Here is an 18051-nt window from a genome sequence, read left to right as displayed (position 1 = left end):
AGCCTTGAAAGGAGCAGCTCTAACAGGGCAGACATTTAACCAACTGACTTGTGGGAAAGATGGCATCCTGTGATGGTGCCACGTTGTAAGTCAGTAAGCTCTTCAGTAAGGCCATTCTACTGACAATGTTTGTCTATGGAGATTGCATGGCTGTGTGCTATATTTAATACACCTATCAGCAACGGATGTGGCTGAAATTGCCGAATCCCCTTTTTGTATATATAGTGTATATGACTGTAGTCCTGTGAGCACTACTCATGATATGTAATTCATTTGAGGTCATGAACCAATAGAGTTCACATAATACCAGATATATTTTATTTATTCGATACTGTGTGCTTGATATCCTCCATCTACAAGTGTTAAGTCTCTATTGTACTCTGTGAGATGTGTTGTTCAGAACATTCTGTAACACCACTAATGTAATGTCAATGTCTGGATCTCATGACTAGCCTGTGTTCCTGAGCAGTAGTCTGTAACAGCAGTCTGTGTCTCTGAGCAGGAGTGGGTCTTCTGTTGCAGTACAAACTCTCCATGCTCAGAACTCAGTGTTCACTGGTGACGTGAGACACGTGGGATTTGACCCAGCCCAGGTGTCTATTAGAGCAGTGGGATACCAGGTGCATTCCATTCATCTCCCTCTCCCTCTCGCTCTCTTTCTCTCTCTCTCTCTCTCTCTCTCTCTCTCTCTCTCTCTCTCTCTCTCTCTGTTTCTGTCTCTGTCTCTGTCTCTCTCACTCTTCTCTCTCGCTTTCTTTTTGGAGGAGACTCCATCTGCAGTACTGAGCCCCTGTGGTGCCATCAATCACACACAGACATGTCTGCAAACCACACATGCACACACACGTACGTGCACTCACACGCAAGCAAACACACTTAAGTACACACACACATCAGATAACAATGGGGAATTCATTATTTCCAAATATGTCGACCTGATTTAAATTTAAACCCTCCTCACCAATCTCCTCCACCTCTAGGGATGTCTAGCCAATTACATTGAGCAAAGCAGAGCAGCATATAAACCTGGTTATGGTAATAAGGTCAAGGAATAAGCAATAAGCACCAGGTAGACTAGCCAAAAGAGCCCAACTAGATTATAGATTATCCCAAAATGATGAATGATAAATCGAGAATATTGAAATACTGCTAGTTTTTAATTTAACTTCCCTTTTCTGAAGCATGCTAAGCTATTTAATGCTATGAAAATGCGAGAAAAGCACCAGGAATGGATGGCTTTCCCATAGAATTCTATTTAACATTTTGGGACAAATCTGAAACAATACATTTAATACAAATATTATATAAATGTCCTAAAGCAAAAATATACACAAATAATACATTATCTATGAAATTGCTTCAGAAAGGGGCACAAGACAGGGATGTCCTCTTTCTCCCCTCCTGTTTGCACTGGTAATTGAACCGCTTGCAGAAAGAATTAGACAGGACCCATGACTCTGTAACGGCATTCTTCCTCCTCTTCTGAGGAGGAGTACCGAGAATGATCGGAGGACCAATGCGCAGCGTGGTAAGTGTCCATAACGTTTATTTTAAGACATAAACTGAACACTATGAAATACAAAACAATAAACATGAACATGAACGAAACCGAAACAGTACAGTGTGGCAACAAACACTCACACGGAAACAAACAAGGTGCGGACTCCAGCTTCAAAACCTGAACCTATAGGGGAGGGTCTGGGTGGGCGTCTGTCCGCGCTGGCGGCTTTGGCGCGGGACGTGAACCCCACTTCACCACAGTTTCCTGGCTGACTGGCGGCTCTGGCGGCTCCTGGCTGACTGGCGGCTCTGGCAGCTCAGGACAGACTGGCGGCTCTGGCGGCTCCTGGCTGACTGGCGGCTCTGGCAGCTCAGGACAGACTGGCGGCTCTGGCAGCTCAGGACAGACGGGAGACTGGCGGCTCAGGACAGACAGGAGACTCTGGCGGCTCAGGACAGACAGGAGACTCTGGCGGTTCAGGACAGACGGGAGACTCTGGTGGCTCAGGTCAGACGGGAGACTCTGACAGCGCTGGGAAGGAGGAAGGCTCTGGCAGCACTGGACAGGCGGGAGCACCTGTAGGGAGAAGACGGAGAGACAGCCTGGTGCGGGGGGCTGCCACCGGAGGACTGGTGCAGGGAGGTGGCACCGGATAGACCGGACCGTGCAGGCGCACTGGAGCTCTTGAGCATCAAGCCTGCCCAACCTTACCTGGTTGAATGCTCCCCGTAGCCAGCCAACTGGGCTGTGCTGGCGAACCAGGGACACCATGTGTAAGGCTGGTGCCATGTACGCCGGCCCAAGGAGACGCACTGGAGACCAGATGTGTAGAGCCGGCTTCATGGCACCTGGCTCGATGCCCACTCTAGCCCGGCCGATACGCAGAGCTGGAATGTACCACACAGGGCTATGCACACGCACCGGGGACACCGTGCGCTCCACCGCATAACATGGTGCCTGCCCGGTCCCTCTTGCTCTCCGGTAAGCACGGGGAGTTGGCTGACTTAGCCACACTCCCTGTGTTCCCCCTCCCAATACATTTTTGGGGCTGCCTCTCGGGCTTCCGGCCGCACTGCCGAGCTAGCACCTCATAATGCTACCTCTCGGCCTTCGCTGCCTCCAGCTCTGCCTTGGGGCGGCAATATTCACCAGGCTGTACCCAGGGTCCCTTGTCGTCTAATATCTCCTCCCAAGTCCATCTCTCCAGGTATCGCTGCCTCTCCTGCTGCTGCATGTTACCATGCTGCTTGGTCCTTGGTTGGTGGGTATTTCTGTAACGGCATTCCTCCTCCTCTTCTGAGGAGGAGAAGCGAGAAGGATCGGAGGACCAATGCGCAGCGTGGCAAGTGTCCATAACGTTTATTTTAAGACATAAACTGAACACTATGAAATACAAAACAATACAATTGAACATGAACAAAACCGGAACAGTACCGGAAACAAACTCACACAGAAACAAACACCCACAAACCAAAAGTGAAACCCAGGCTACCTAAGTATGATTCTCAATCAGAGACACCTGCCTCTGATTGAGAACCATACCTGGCCGAACACAAAAACCAACATAGAAAAACAAACATAGACTGCCCACCCCAACTCACGCCCTGACCATACTAAAACAAAGAATAAAATAACAGAACTATGGTCCGAACGTGACAGACTCATGATCTACAGCAATCCTTTAAGTGGACCACAAAAAATATATAATACTTCAGATGCTTAAGTGACAACAAACAACTAGTATATAAAGACAACTTTATCACATTACTCAACAATATGAACCATGTCTAATTAAATTGAATAATCTTCCCATAAATCTTACTGGTAGAATAAACCTCTTCAGAATGGCATGGCTTCCATAGTATTTATATTTATTCTCGGTAGTACCAATTACTCCACCAAAGACATTCTTTAAAACAGTATACTCAGTCATAACAGACTTTACATGGGCAATATAACTCATAGAATTAAAAGGAAAGTGTTCCATCTTCCTAAGTCTGAGGTGGTTTCAACCTTCCAGACTTGGAATTGTATCAACTCGCCACCCAGGGCTTTTACTTTCTACATATAGTTAAATGCACTAAAGAGGAACAAAGGGTACTTTTAATCTGTCTATCTGCATATTTCAAGACATTGCATATGAGGGTGAAATACCCAATAGGGGGACCATACTTTTCTTGTTTAATTATATTTAAAAACTGGATATCAAATGATCCTCCATCACTACAGCAGTGGATGAATCAAATGTACTGTTATTTAAATATTGAAAATGTCTGGGTTATGGAGAAAATAGAAAAGTGCAATTTGACACCATATGGCATAGAGTGCTACAAGCACTGGAACGTTCCCGGGGATGAAGGATGAGGGGAGTGGGGTTGTGGTTGTGAGACATACACTACACCAAAAGTATGTGGATGCCTGCTCATTGAACATCTCATTTCCAAATCATGGGTATTAATATAGAGTTGCCCCCCCCCTTTGCTGCTGTAACAGCCGCCACTCTTCTGGGAAGGCTTTCCACTAGATGTTGGAACATTGCTGCAGGGACTTGCTTCCATTCAGCCACAAGCGCATTAGTGAGGTCGGGCATTGATTTTGGGTGATTAGGCCTGGCATGCAGTCGGCATTCCAATTAATCTCAAAGGTGTTCGATTGGGTTGAGGTCAGGGCTCTGTGCAAGCTAGTCAAGTTCTTCCACACCGATCTTGACGAAAATTTCTGTATGGACCTTGTTTTGTGCACCGGGACACCGTCATGCTGAAACAGGACAGGGCCTTTCCCAAACTATAGCCACAAAGTTGGAAGCACAGAATCATCTAGAATGTCATTGTATGCTGTAGCGTTAAGATTTCCCTTCACTTGAACTAAGGGGCCTAGCCCAAACCATGAAAAACAGCCCCAGACCATTATTCCTCCGCCACCAAACTTTACAGTTGGCACTATGCATTCGGGCGGGTAGCATTCTCCTGGCATCCGCCAAACCCAGATTCGTCCGTCGGTAGGCCGGAAGGTGAACCATGATTTATCACTCCAGAGAACACATTTCTACTGCTTCAGAGTCCAATGGCGGTTAGCTTTAAACCACTCCAGCCGATGCTTGGCATTACACATGTTGATCTTAGTCTTGTATGTTGCTGCTCGGCCATGGAAACCCATTTCATGGAGCTCCCGACGAAAAGTTCTTGTGCTGACGTTGCTTCCAGAGGCAGTTTGGACCTCGGAAGTGAGTGTTGCAAACGAGGACAGATCATTTTAACGCGCTTCAGCACTCTGCAGGTCCCATTCTGTGAGCTTGTGTGGCCTACCATGTTGCGGCTGAGCCATTGTTGCTGCTTTTCCACTTCACAATAACAGCACTTACAGTTGACCGGGGCAGCTCTAGCAGGGCAGAAATTTGACCAACTGACTTGTTGGAAAGCTGGCATCCTGTGGCGGTGCCACGTTGAAATTCACTGAGCTGAAAGTACGAGCCATTCTACTGCCAATGTTTGTCTATGGAGATTGCGTGGCTGTGTGCTCAATTTTATACACCTGCCAGCAACGGGTGTGGCTGAAGTAGCAGAATCCACTAATTTGAAGGGGTGTCCACATACTTTTGTATATGTAGTTTAGGTGTTGTATATGGCTGTGGTGGGAACATGTGGGTCTGAGCTGGTGTGATGTTATTGATGTTTGTTGAAATTTGTGTTTGTCTGTTTATTTATTTTGTTTATGTATGTTTTTTATTGTTTAAAAAAAAGAGCGTTGAGGTGAGTAGATTCCGGAAATGTTGTCGAATCCAGTGAGTTGCTTTAGCATTAGCTAGCCTAGCGTGCTGAAGAAAAGGTCAGTTTGATTCAAAACAAGCAGTATTTAAATATTCTTGATTCATCATTCATCAGTTTGAAATAATTAGGATTACATCTCCCATCGCTGGATTGAGGTCATTTTTCCAAGCCATATTTCGTGTGACTCCGCGTTGTCCACTTTCTGGCATAGCACCGTTACGACTAGAGAGAGAGAGGTAATGAAGTAATGAACAGGTTATTTTGGCTACAGGTAGACATTAGGCACAGGTTAAATCCCAGTCATCCTGACCTTAACCAATATCAGGGAAAATGCTGAACAGACTTTAGATCAGTGTTTATGGGGATGTATAATCCTAATCTGACCTATTAGTATGAAAAGCCTGGTACGTTTGGACTGCCCAGGACTCTAGTCTCAGAGCAGGGAAGAGGTTTGAGTAAGGCCCAGGACTCTGGTCTCAGATCAGGGAAGAGGTTTGAGTAAGGCCCAGGACTCTGGTCTCAGAGCAGGGAAGAGGTTTGAGTAAGGCCCAGGACTCTGGGTTCAGAGCAGGGTAGAGGTTTGAGTAAGGCCCAGGACTCTGGTCTCAGAGCAGGGAAGAGGTTTGAGTAAGGCCCAGGACTCTGGTCTCAGAGCAGGGTAGAGGTTTGAGTAAGGCCCAGGACTCTGGGTTCAGAGCAGGGTAGAGGTTTGAGTAAGGCCCAGGACTCTGGTCTCAGAGCAGGGAAGAGGTTTGAGTAAGGCCCAGGACTCTGGGTTCAGAGCAGGGTAGAGGTTTGAGTAAGGCCCAGGACTCTGGGTTCAGAGCAGGGAAGAGGTTTGAGTAAGGCCCAGGACTCTGGGCTCAGAGCAGGGTAGAGGTTTGAGTAAGGCCCAGGACTCTGGTCTCAGAGCAGGGTAGAGGTTTGAGTAAGGCCCAGGACTCTGGGTTCAGAGCAGGGTAGAGGTTTGAGTAAGGCCCAGGACTCTGGTCTCAGAGCAGGGAAGAGGTTTGAGTAAGGCCCAGGACTCTGGGTTCAGAGCAGGGTAGAGGTTTGAGTAAGGCCCAGGACTCTGGGCACAGAGCAGGGAAGAGGTTTGAGTAAGGCCCAGGACTCTGGGTTCAGAGCAGGGTAGAGGTTTGAGTAAGGCAGGACTCTGCAGGGAAGAGGTTTGAGTAAGGCCCAGGACTCTGGGCACAGAGCAGGGTAGAGGTTTGAGTAAGGCCCAGGACTCTGGGCACAGAGCAGGGAAGAGGTTTGAGTAAGGCCCAGGACTCTGGGTTCAGAGCAGGGTAGAGGTTTGAGTAAAGCCCAGGACTCTGGTCTCAGAGCAGGGTAGAGGTTTGAGTACGGCCCAGGACTCTGGGCACAGAGCATGGAAGAGGTTTGAGTAAGGCCCAGGACTCTGGGCACAGAGCAGGGTAGAGGTTTGAGTAAGGCCCAGGACTCTGGGCACAGAGCAGGGAAGAGGTTTGAGTAAGGCCCAGGACTCTGGGCACAGAGCAGGGTAGAGGTTTGAGTAAGGCCCAGAACTCTGGGCACAGAGCAGGGAAGAGGTTTGAGTAAGGCCATGAGATACAGCAGAGCATGTTCCCTTTAACAGTCTGTGTCCTCTCTCATCAATCTATCATCCACACACACACACACACACACACACACACACACACACACACACACATACTCCTTCGCTCTCCCGTCCCCATCTTAGGGTAATTATTGCCAGAGGCAGGTTGGCGTGGAGATGGATTGCCTCTGACGTCTGGTGAAAGTGAAAGAGAGGAGAGAGAATGCACCGCCGAGAAAGAGAGAGGAGAGAGGAGAGATTAAGAGGTAACACAGGGAGCGAGATGAGCGGTGGGATGAGCGGTGGGAAATGGAAAAAGATAGACAGGGAGAGACAGAGGCCAGCTTGCTTTCTGCTCAATGTTTTAGTAACCATTAGTAAACACACACACACACACACTCACCTTATCAGCAACTTCAGCTATTCTCTTATTCTCAAAGTGCCTTTTTTGGGGGGGGTATTCACTCTCTCTCTCACACACACCGTCGTCCCTTTCTCTGCTGTTATTAACCTGTGGGGGCCTCTACTACACTGGGATGGAGAACACTGATCTCACTAGGGGGCTCTGAGATGAAGGTAGCAAATAGACTTCACCCCTTAATTACTGCTGGACCTGCCCGTTGTGTGTATTTCACCCCTTAATTACTAGTGGTCCTGCCTGTTGTGTGTGTGTTTCACCCCTTAATTACTAGTGGACCTGCCCGTTGTGTGTGTGTGTGTTTCACCCCTTAATTACTAGTGGACCTGCCCGTTGTGTGTGTGTTTCACCCGTTGTGTGTGTGTTTCACCCCTTAATTACTGCTGGACCTGCCCGTTGTGTGTGTTTCACCCCTTAATTACTAGTGGTCCTGCCTGTTGTGTGTGTGTTTCACCCCTTAATTACTAGTGGACCTGCCCGTTGTGTGTGTGTGTGTTTCACCCCTTAATTACTAGTGGACCTGCCCGTTGTGTGTGTGTTTCACCCCTTAATTACTGCTGGACCTGCCCGTTGTGTGTGTGTTTCACCCCTTAATTACGGCTGGACCTGCCCGTTGTGTGTGTGTGTGTTTCACCCCTTAATTACGGCTGGACCTGCCCGTTGTGTGTGTGTGTGTTTCACCCCTTAATTACTAGTGGACCTGCCCGTTGTGTGTGTGTGTGTGTTTCACCCCTTAATTACGGCTGGACCTGCCCGTTGTGTGTGTGTTTCACCCCTTAATTACGGTTGGACCTGCCCGTTGTGTGTGTGTTTCACCCCTTAATTACAGCTGGACTTGCCCGTTGTGTGTGTGTTTCACCCCTTAATTACTGCTGGACCTGCCCGTTGTGTGTGTGTGTGTTTCACCCCTTAATTACTAGTGGACCTGCCCGTTGTGTGTGTGTGTTTCACCCCTTAATTACTGCTGGACCTGCCCATTGTGTGTGTGTGTGTTTCACCCCTTAATTACTAATGGACCTGCCCGTTGTGTGTGTGTTTCACCCCTTAATTACTAGTGGACCTGCCCGTTGTGTGTGTGTGTGTGCGTTTCACCCCTTATTACTAGTGTACCTGCCCGTTGTGTGTGTGTGTGTTTCACCCCTTAATTACTAGTGGACCTGCCCGTTGTGTGTGTGTGTGTGTTTCACCCCTTAATTACTAGTGGACCTGCCCGTTGTGTGTGTGTGTGTTTCACCCCTTAATTACTAGTGGACCTGCCCGTTGTGTGTGTGTGTGTTTCACCCCTTAATTACTAGTGGACCTGCCCGTTGTGTGTGTGTGTGTGTGTTTCACCCCTTAATTACTAGTGGACCTGCCCGTTGTGTGTGTGTGTGTTTCACCCCTTAATTACTGCTGGACCTGCCCGTTGTGTGTGTGTGTGTTTCACCCCTTAATTACTAGTGGACCTGCCCGTTGTGTGTGTGTTTCACCCCTTAATTACTAGTGGACCTGCCCGTTGTGTGTGTGTGTGTTTCACCCCTTAATGACTGCTGGACCTGCCTGTTGTGTGTGTGTGTGTTTCACCCCTTAATTACTAGTGGACCTGCCCGTTGTGTGTGTGTGTGTTTCACCCCTTAATTACTAGTGGTCCTGCCTGTTGTGTGTGTGTTTCACCCCTTAATTACTAGTGGACCTGCCCGTTGTGTGTGTGTTTCACCCCTTAATTACTAGTGGACCTGCCCGTTGTGTGTGTGTGTGTGTTTCACACCTTAATTACTGCTGGACCTGCCCGTTGTGTGTGTGTGTGTTTCACCCCTTAATTACTAGTGGACCTGCTCGTTGTGTGTGTGTGTGTTTCACCCCTTAATTACTGCTGGACCTGCCCGTTGTGTGTGTGCGTGTGTGTTTCACCCCTTAATTACTAGTGGACCTGCCCGTTGTGTGTGTGTGTGTGTGTTTCACCCCTTAATTACTAGTGGACCTGCCCGTTGTGTGTGTGTGTGTTTCACCCCTTAATTACTAGTGGACCTGCCCGTTGTGTGTGTGTGTGTTTCACCCCTTAATTACTAGTGGACCTGCCCGTTGTGTGTGTGTGTGTGTTTCACCCCTTAATTACTGCTGGACCTGCCCGTTGTGTGTGTGTGTGTTTCACCCCTTAATTACTAGTGGTCCTGCCTGTTGTGTGTGTATGTGTGTTTCACCCCTTAATTACTAGTGGACCTGCCCGTTGTGTGTGTGTGTGTTTCACCCCTTAATTACTAGTAGACCTGCCCGTTGTGTGTGTGTTTCACCCCTTAATTACTAGTGGACCTGCCCGTTGTGTGTGTGTTTCACCCCTTAATGACTGCTGGACCTGCTCGTTGTGTGTGTGTGTGTTTCACCCCTTAATTACTAGTGGACCTGCCCGTTGTGTGTGTGTGTGTTTCACCCCTTAATTACTAGTGGTCCTGCCTGTTGTGTGTGTGTTTCACCCCTTAATTACTAGTGGACCTGCCCGTTGTGTGTGTGTTTCACCCCTTAATTACTAGTGGTCCTGCCTGTTGTGTGTGTATGTGTGTTTCACCCCTTAATTACTGCTGGACCTGCCTGTTGTGTGTGTATGTGTGTTTCACCCCTTAATTACTAGTGGACCTGCCTGTTGTGTGTGTGTGTGTGTTTCACCCCTTAATTACTAGTGGACCTGCCTGTTGTGTGTGTGTGTGTGTGTTTCACCCCTTAATTACTAGTGGACCTGCCTGTTGTGTGTGTGTTTCACCCCTTAATTACTGCTGGACCTGCCCATTGTGTGTGTGTTTCACCCCTTAATTACTGCTGGACCTGCCTGTTGTGTGTGTGTGTGTGTGTTTCACCCCTTAATTACTGCTGGACCTGCCCGTTGTGTGTGTGTGTGTTTCACCCCTTAATTACTAGTGGTCCTGCCTGTTGTGTGTGTGTGTGTGTGTGTGTGTGTGTGTGTGTGTGTGTGTGTGTGTGTGTGTGTGTGTGTGTGTGTGTGTGTTTCACCCCTTAATTACTAGTGGTCCTGCCTGTTGTGTGTGTGTTTCACCCCTTAATTACTAGTGGACCTGCCCGTTGTGTGTGTGTGTGTTTCACCCCTTAATTACTAGTGGTCCTGCCTGTTGTGTGTGTGTTTCACCCCTTAATTACTGCTGGACCTGCCCGTTGTGTGTGTGTTTCACCCCTTAATTACTGCTGGACCTGCCCGTTGTGTGTATGCGTCTTTCTCTCTCACGTTCTCATTCTCCAAAAGCCATTCTACCTTCTCCAGTTGCTACATTTTAGTTGTCGGTTTTATTATCCTCTAATAAAATCAATTTATGAACCTAAAATCCCCATTCCGTTTTGGAATTCAGAACTGATGTGCTTTCAGGAGCCTGTGGGGATTTCCGAAGGAAGCACAGAGAGAGAAGGAAAGGACAGGGAGAAAGAAGTGGTGAAAGGGATTGATACTGTAATCATCTATTGTTAACGCAACATGTTAGATGGAGTCTTTTCATCCTGTGAATCTGAGGAAAATTACTGTAATCATTCCTTCCAGTCCTCTCTCCGTTTCTCCACTTTGGAACGTAACTCTGAAAGCAATATTATATTACAACTAATAATGGATACCGACTGTAAGCGACTATCAGAGGGTCTGTGAGTGCTATGGGTTGTGTGGGGGTAAGTCCCGCCATCTGGTTTTCATCTCAAATGCATTTAACTCCCTGTGGACACACACACACACACACACACACACACACACACACACACACACACACACACACACACACACACACACACACACACACACACACACACACACACACACGTGCATGCACACACACAAACAGAAATGCGTTGGCATTTAGCTGTGGAAAGTAGATTATTGACTGACTGTCTAGCCTGTTACACTGATTTCATCAAGGGATAGAATGGATTTCATTGGCCACTCAAAACTGATCTGAAAATGTCATCATATGTGTATTCTGTTTTGCTACGTCAACTATCTTAGTATTGTTGAACCATGAACGTATGTATACTGACTTCATACACATTTCTATTATACGAGTACAGCAGGATAAGTAGCCTCTTGTCTCCTCCTTGTTGCTCCTTTTGTTTGCAGAGGTTCGTTCTCTCTGATTGTCTCAAAGTTGAAATGTCTCTCGACATCGAGGGGGGAGAGAGGGAAGGAGAGAGGGAAGGAGAGAGGGAAGGAGAGAGGGAAGGAGAGAGGTTTTAGTGCATTTCCATGGATACATTGTCTACTTTATAATGATACCAGCTAATAGAAAATAACCATCATAATTGCAATGGCCAAAGGCCATTCTTACTAAACACTTTTAGTTTCAATTTCATGTCTTTCCCCATCGTCTTTCATTACAGAATGTGTTTCCCGTCCACTAACACTAAACTTATCAAAGTGTTGTTGAGTTAGGTGTGTTAGTGCTTGGCTGGAACAAAAGCCTGTCACCTTGTATAACTCCCTAGCCCTTGGTTGTTTAAACAGTGACAGCCGATGACAGTCAGTGACACATGTCCAGCTTGCTATTTGTGCAGCTCGGAGCTATTTGCTTTAGTCTAGAAATGGAAGAGATAAATGTAATCGCATGTCTCCTCTTCTACCATCCTCTCCATCTGTCTCTCTCAGAGGAGTAGGTTGGCATTTAGACTGAGACATTGTAGTCATTCATTCTGCTTGTCTTTAATAAAACCAGGACAGAGGAAAACCATCCCCTGATTTTCATTCAAAGCAAATATCAGAGCAAATATTAGGCTTAATGTAGGCAACATGTGTTCCTCGCATTCTCTGTCTGTCCAACAAAGAATTCAGAAGAGCTGTGAAAGGTGATGCTACAGAAGAGTGTGTGTGGGGTGTTGGGGTACGTGTGTGTGTGGGGTGTTGGGGTACGTGTGTGTGTGGGGTGTTGGGGTATGTGTGTGTGTGTGGGGTGTTGGGGTATGTGTGTGTGTGTATTTTCACCGGTGGTGACGGCACAGGTGGTCTCAGTCAGTACTATGAGGGAGTATGAGGGAGTAGGAGGGAGTAGGAGGGAGTATGAGGGAGTATGGGGGAGTAGGAGGGAGTATGGGGGAGTACGAGGGAGTAGGAGGGAGTAGGAGGGAGTATGAGGGAGTATGAGGGAGTATGGGGGAGTATGGGGGAGTAGGAGGGAGTATGGGGAGTAGGAGGGAGTATGGGGGAGTATGAGGGAGTATGAGGGAGTATGAGGGACTATGAGGGAGTATGGGGGAGTATGAGGGAGTATGAGGGAGTATGAGGGAGTATGAGGGACTATGAGGGAGTATGGGGGAGTAGGAGGGAGTATGGGGGAGTAGGAGGGAGTATGAGGGAGTATGAGGGAGTATGAGGGAGTATGGGGGGGTATGAGGGAGTATGGGGGAGTATGAGGGACTATGAGGGAGTATTGGGGAGTATGGGGGAGTAGGAGGGAGTATGAGGGAGTAGGAGGGAGTATGAGGGAGTATGAGGGAGTAGGAGGGAGTATGAGGGACTATGAGGGAGTATGAGGGAGTATGGGGGAGTATGAGGGAGTATGGGGGAGTAGGAGGGAGCATGAGGGAGTATGGGGGAGTATGAGGTAGTATGGGGGAGTATGAGGGAGTATGGGGGAGTATGAGGGAGTAGGAGGGAGTATGAGGGAGTAGGAGGGAGTATGAGGGACTATGGGGGAGTATGGGGGAGTATGAGGGAGTATGAGGGAGTATGGGGGAGTAGGAGGGAGTATGGGGGAGTATGAGGGAGTACGGGGGAGTATGAGGGAGTATGGGGGAGTATGAGGGAGTAGGAGGGAGTATGAGGGAGTAGGAGGGAGTAGGAGGGAGTATGAGGGAGCACGGGGGAGTATGAGGGAGTATGCGGGAGTATGGGGGAGTATGAGGGAGTATGGGGGAGTATGAGGGAGTATGGGGGAGTATGAGGGAGTATGGGGGAGTATGAGGGAGTATGAGGGAGTAGGAGGGAGTATGGGGGAGTATATGGGGGAGTATGAGGGAGTATGAGGGAGTATGGGGGAGTAGGAGGGAGTATGGGGGAGTAAGAGGGAGTATGGGGGAGTAGGAGGGAGTATGGGGGAGTAGGAGGGAGTATGGGGGAGTATGAGGGAGTATGGGGGAGTAGGAGGGAGTATGAGGGAGTATGAGGGAGTAGGAGGGAGTATGAGGGAGTATGGGGGAGTATGGGGGAGTATGAGGGAGTATGAGGGAGTATGGGGGAGTAGGAGGGAGTAGGAGGGAGTATGAGTGAGTATGAGGGAGTAGGAGGGAGTAGGAGGGAGTATGAGGGAGTATGAAGGACTATGAGGGAGTATGAGGGAGTATGAGGGAGTATGGGGGAGTATGAGGGAGTATGGGGGAGTATGAGGGAGTATGAGGGAGTATGAGGGAGTATGGGGGAGTAGGAGGGAGTATGAGGGAGTAGGAGGGAGTATGAGGGAGTATGAGGGAGTATTGGGGAGTATGGGGGAGTAGGAGGGAGTATGAGGGAGTAGGAGGGAGTATGAGGGAGTAGGAGGAGTATGAGGGAGTATGAGGGACTATGAGGGAGTATGAGGGAGTATGGGGGAGTATGAGGGAGTATGGGGGAGTAGGAGGGAGTATGAGGGAGTATGGGGGAGTATGAGGGAGTATGGGGGAGTATGAGGGAGTATGGGGGAGTATGAGGGAGTAGGAGGGAGTATGAGGGAGTAGGAGGGAGTATGAGGGACTATGGGGGAGTATGGGGGAGTATGAGGGAGTATGAGGGAGTATGGGGGAGTAGGAGGGAGTATGAGGGAGTATGGGGGAGTATGGGGGAGTATGAGGGGGTATGGGGGAGTAGGAGGGAGTATGGGGGAGTATGAGGGAGTAGGAGGGAGTAGGAGGGAGTATGAGGGAGTATGAGGGAGTATGGGGGAGTAGGAGGGAGTATGGGGGAGTAGGAGGGAGTAGGAGGGAGTATGGGGGAGTAGGAGGGAGTATGGGGGAGTAGGAGGGAGTATGGGGGAGTAGGAGGGAGTATGAGGGAGTATGAGGGAGTATGGGGGAGTAGGAGGGAGTATGAGGGAGTAGGAGGGAGTATGAGGGAGTATGGGGGAGTATGGGGGAGTATGAGGGAGTATGAGGGAGTATGGGGGAGTAGGAGGGAGTAGGAGGGAGTATGAGTGGGTAGGAGGGAGTATGAGGGAGTAGGAGGGAGTATGAGGGAGTATGAGGGAGTAGGAGGGAGTATGAGGGAGTATGAGGGACTATGAGGGAGTATGAGGGAGTATGGGGGAGTATGAGGGAGTATGGGGGAGTAGGAGGGAGTATGAGGGAGTATGGGGGAGTATGAGGTAGTATGGGGGAGTATGAGGGAGTATGGGGGAGTATGAGGGAGTAGGAGGGAGTATGAGGGAGTAGGAGGGAGTATGAGGGACTATGGGGGAGTATGGGGGAGTATGAGGGAGTATGAGGGAGTATGGGGGAGTAGGAGGGAGTATGAGGGAGTATGGGGGAGTATGAGGGAGTATGGGGGAGTATGAGGGAGTATCGGGGAGTATGAGGGAGTAGGAGGGAGTATGAGGGAGTAGGAGGGAGTAGGAGGGAGTATGAGGGAGTATGGGGGAGTATGAGGGAGTATGCGGGAGTATGGGGGAGCATGAGGGAGTATGAGGGAGTATGGGGGAGTATGAGGGAGTATGGGGGAGTATGAGAGAGTATGGGGGAGTATGAGGGAGTAGGAGGGAGTATGAGGGAGTATGAGGGAGTATGAGGGAGTATGAGGGAGTATGGGGGAGTATGAGGGAGTATGAGGGAGTATGGGGGAGTAGGAGGGAGTATGGGGGAGTAGGAGGGAGTATGGGGGAGTAGGAGGGAGTATGGGGGAGTAGGAGGGAGTATGGGGGAGTAAGAGGGAGTATGAGGGAGTAGGAGGGAGTAGGAGGGAGTATGAGGGAGTATGAGGGAGTATGGGGGAGTATGAGGGAGTATGAGGGAGTATGGGGGAGTAGGAGGGAGTAGGAGGGAGTATGAGTGAGTAGGAGGGAGTATGAGGGAGTAGGAGGGAGTAGGAGGGAGTGTGAGGGAGTATGAAGGACTATGAGGGAGTATGAGGGAGTATGAGGGAGTATGGGGGAGTATGAGGCAGTATGGGGGAGTATGAGGGAGTAGGAGGGAGTATGAGGGAGTAGGAGGGAGTATGAGGGACTATGGGGGAGTATGGGGGAGTATGAGGGAGTATGAGGGAGTATGGGGGAGTAGGAGGGAGTATGAGGGAGTATGGGGAGTATGAGGGAGTATGGGGGAGTATGAGGGAGTATGGGGGAGTAGGAGGGAGTATGGGGGAGTATGAGGGAGTAGGAGGGAGTAGGAGGGAGTATGAGGGAGTATGAGGGAGTATGGGGGAGTATGGGGGAGTATGAGGGAGTATGAGGGAGTAGGAGGAAGTATGAGGGAGTATGGGGGAGTATGGGGGAGTATGAGGGAGTATGAGGGAGTATGGGGGAGTAGGAGGGAGTATGAGTGAGTAGGAGGGAGTAGGAGGGAGTATGAGGGAGTATGAAGGACTATGAGGGAGTAGGAGGGAGTAGGAGGGAGTATGGGGGAGTAGGAGGGAGTAGGAGGGAGTATGAGGGAGTATGAGGGAGTATGAGGGAGTATGGGGGAGTAGGAGGGAGTATGAGGGAGTAGGAGGGAGTATGAGCTAGTATGAGGGAGTATGAGGGAGTATGGGGGAGTATGAGGGAGTATGAGGGAGTGTGAGGGACTATGAGGGAGTATGGGGGAGTAGGAGGGAGTATGGGGGAGTAGGAGGGAGTAGGAGGGAGTATGAGGGAGTATGAGGGAGTATGGGGGAGTAGGAGGGAGTATGGGGGAGTAGGAGGGAGTATGGGGGAGTAGGAGGGAGTATGAGGGAGTATGAGGGAGTATGGGGGAGTGGGAGGGAGTATGAGGGAGTAGGAGGGAGTATGAGGGAGTATGGGGGAGTATGGGGGAGTATGAGGGAGTATGAGGGAGTATGGGGGAGTAGGAGGGAGTAGGAGGGAGTATGCGTGAGTAGGAGGGAGTAGGAGGGAGTGTGAGGGAGTATGAAGGACTATGAGGGAGTATGAGGGAGTAGGAGGGAGTATGGGGGAGTAGGAGGGAGTAGGAGGGAGTATGAGGGAGTATGAGGGAGTATGGGGGAGTAGGAGGGAGTATGAGGGAGTAGGAGGGAGTATGAGCTAGTATGAGGGAGTATGAGGGAGTATGGGGGAGTATGAGGGAGTATGAGGGAGTATGAGGGACTATGAGGGAGTATGGGGGAGTAGGAGGGAGTATGGGGGAGTAGGAGGGAGTATGAGGGAGTATGAGGGAGTATGGGGGAGTATGAGGGAGTATGGGGGAGTATGAGGGAGTATGAGGGACTATGAGGGAGTATTGGGGAGTATGGGGGAGTAGGAGGGAGTATGAGGGAGTAGGAGGGAGTATGAGGGAGTATGAGGGAGTAGGAGGGAGTATGAGGGAGTATGAGGGACTATGAGGGAGTATGAGGGAGTATGGGGGAGTAGGAGGGAGTATGAGGGAGTATGAGGGACTATGAGGGAGTATGAGGGAGTATGGGGGAGTATGAGGGAGTATGGGGGAGTAGGAGGGAGTATGAGGGAGTATGGGGGAGTATGAGGGAGTATGGGGGAGTATGAGGGAGTATGGGGGAGTATGAGGGAGTAGGAGGGAGTATGAGGGAGTAGGAGGGAGTATGGGGGACTATGGGGGAGTATGGGGGAGTATGAGGGAGTATGGGGGAGTAGGAGGGAGTAGGAGGGAGTATGGGGGAGTAGGAGGGAGTATGGGGGAGTAGGAGGGAGTATGGGGGAGTAGGAGGGAGTATGAGGGAGTATGAGGGAGTATGGGGGAGTAGGAGGGAGTATGAGGGAGTATGAGGGAGTAGGAGGGAGTATGAGGGAGTATGAGGGAGTATGAGGGAGTATGGGGGAGTATGGGGGAGTATGAGGGAGTATGGGGGAGTAGGAGGGAGTATGAGGGAGTATGAGGGAGTATGAGGGAGTATGGGGGAGTAGGAGGGAGTATGAGGGAGTAGGAGGGAGTATGAGGGAGTATGAGGGAGTATGAGGGAGTATGGTTGTTAGACAAAGTACATCATGTCACAGATTGGTTCAGTCTCAACCAGGGAGCGTAACATTATCAAACACCGGGACCGTTAAGGTTATTCTGGGTTAAATGTTCTGCTTCCCCCCCAGTGTGAAGCTACTATAGTCCACCTATAGTCCACCTATAGTCCACCTATAGTTCACATATAGTCCACCTATAGTCCACCTCGCTCATATTTCCCTTCACCACTATGTGACTGGGAACTTTCTCTCTCTCTCTCTCTCTCTCTCTCTCTCTCTCTCTCTCACACACACACACACACACACACACACACACACACACACACACACACACACACACACACACACACACACACACACACACACACACACATACATTCCTGCCTTGCACTTTCGGTCTCCCTCCCTTGGCTGAGGCAGAGATTGAGCTGCTGTGTAAACCTAATGTACTGGAAGATGTGGCCTTGCTAAGGTGTGTGTGTATTTGCCTCAGTGAAGTTCCACATCATTGAGCCTGTAGCTCACTCCACCAGACAGGTGGCAGTGTTTTACTCTGTGATATGACTACTGTGCAGTATGTGTCGTACACTGGCTGGGGAACACAGACCTGAATAACTAATGAAAATATATACTTGAATAATAACCCTGTTTTCTTTCTCTCTCTCTCTCTCTCTCTCTCTCTCTCTCTCTCTCTCTCTCTCTCTCTCACTCTCTCTCTCTGTCTCTCTCTCTCTCTGTCTCTCTCTCTCTCTCTG

General features: G+C 49.6%; 1 protein-coding gene across 1 annotated transcript in view; it reads left to right on the top strand.

Moving 5' to 3' along the window:
* Positions 1-18051, top strand: part of LOC139420310 (contactin associated protein 2a) — a 264488-nt gene that overhangs the window by 91108 nt on the left and 155329 nt on the right. The gene's annotated exons all lie outside the window — the stretch shown is intronic.

The sequence above is a fragment of the Oncorhynchus clarkii genome, chromosome 11 (assembly GCF_045791955.1).
Source record: "Oncorhynchus clarkii lewisi isolate Uvic-CL-2024 chromosome 11, UVic_Ocla_1.0, whole genome shotgun sequence".
In the NCBI taxonomy this organism is placed as follows: domain Eukaryota; kingdom Metazoa; phylum Chordata; class Actinopteri; order Salmoniformes; family Salmonidae; genus Oncorhynchus; species Oncorhynchus clarkii.
This window is presented reverse-complemented; position numbering and strand designations above follow the sequence as displayed.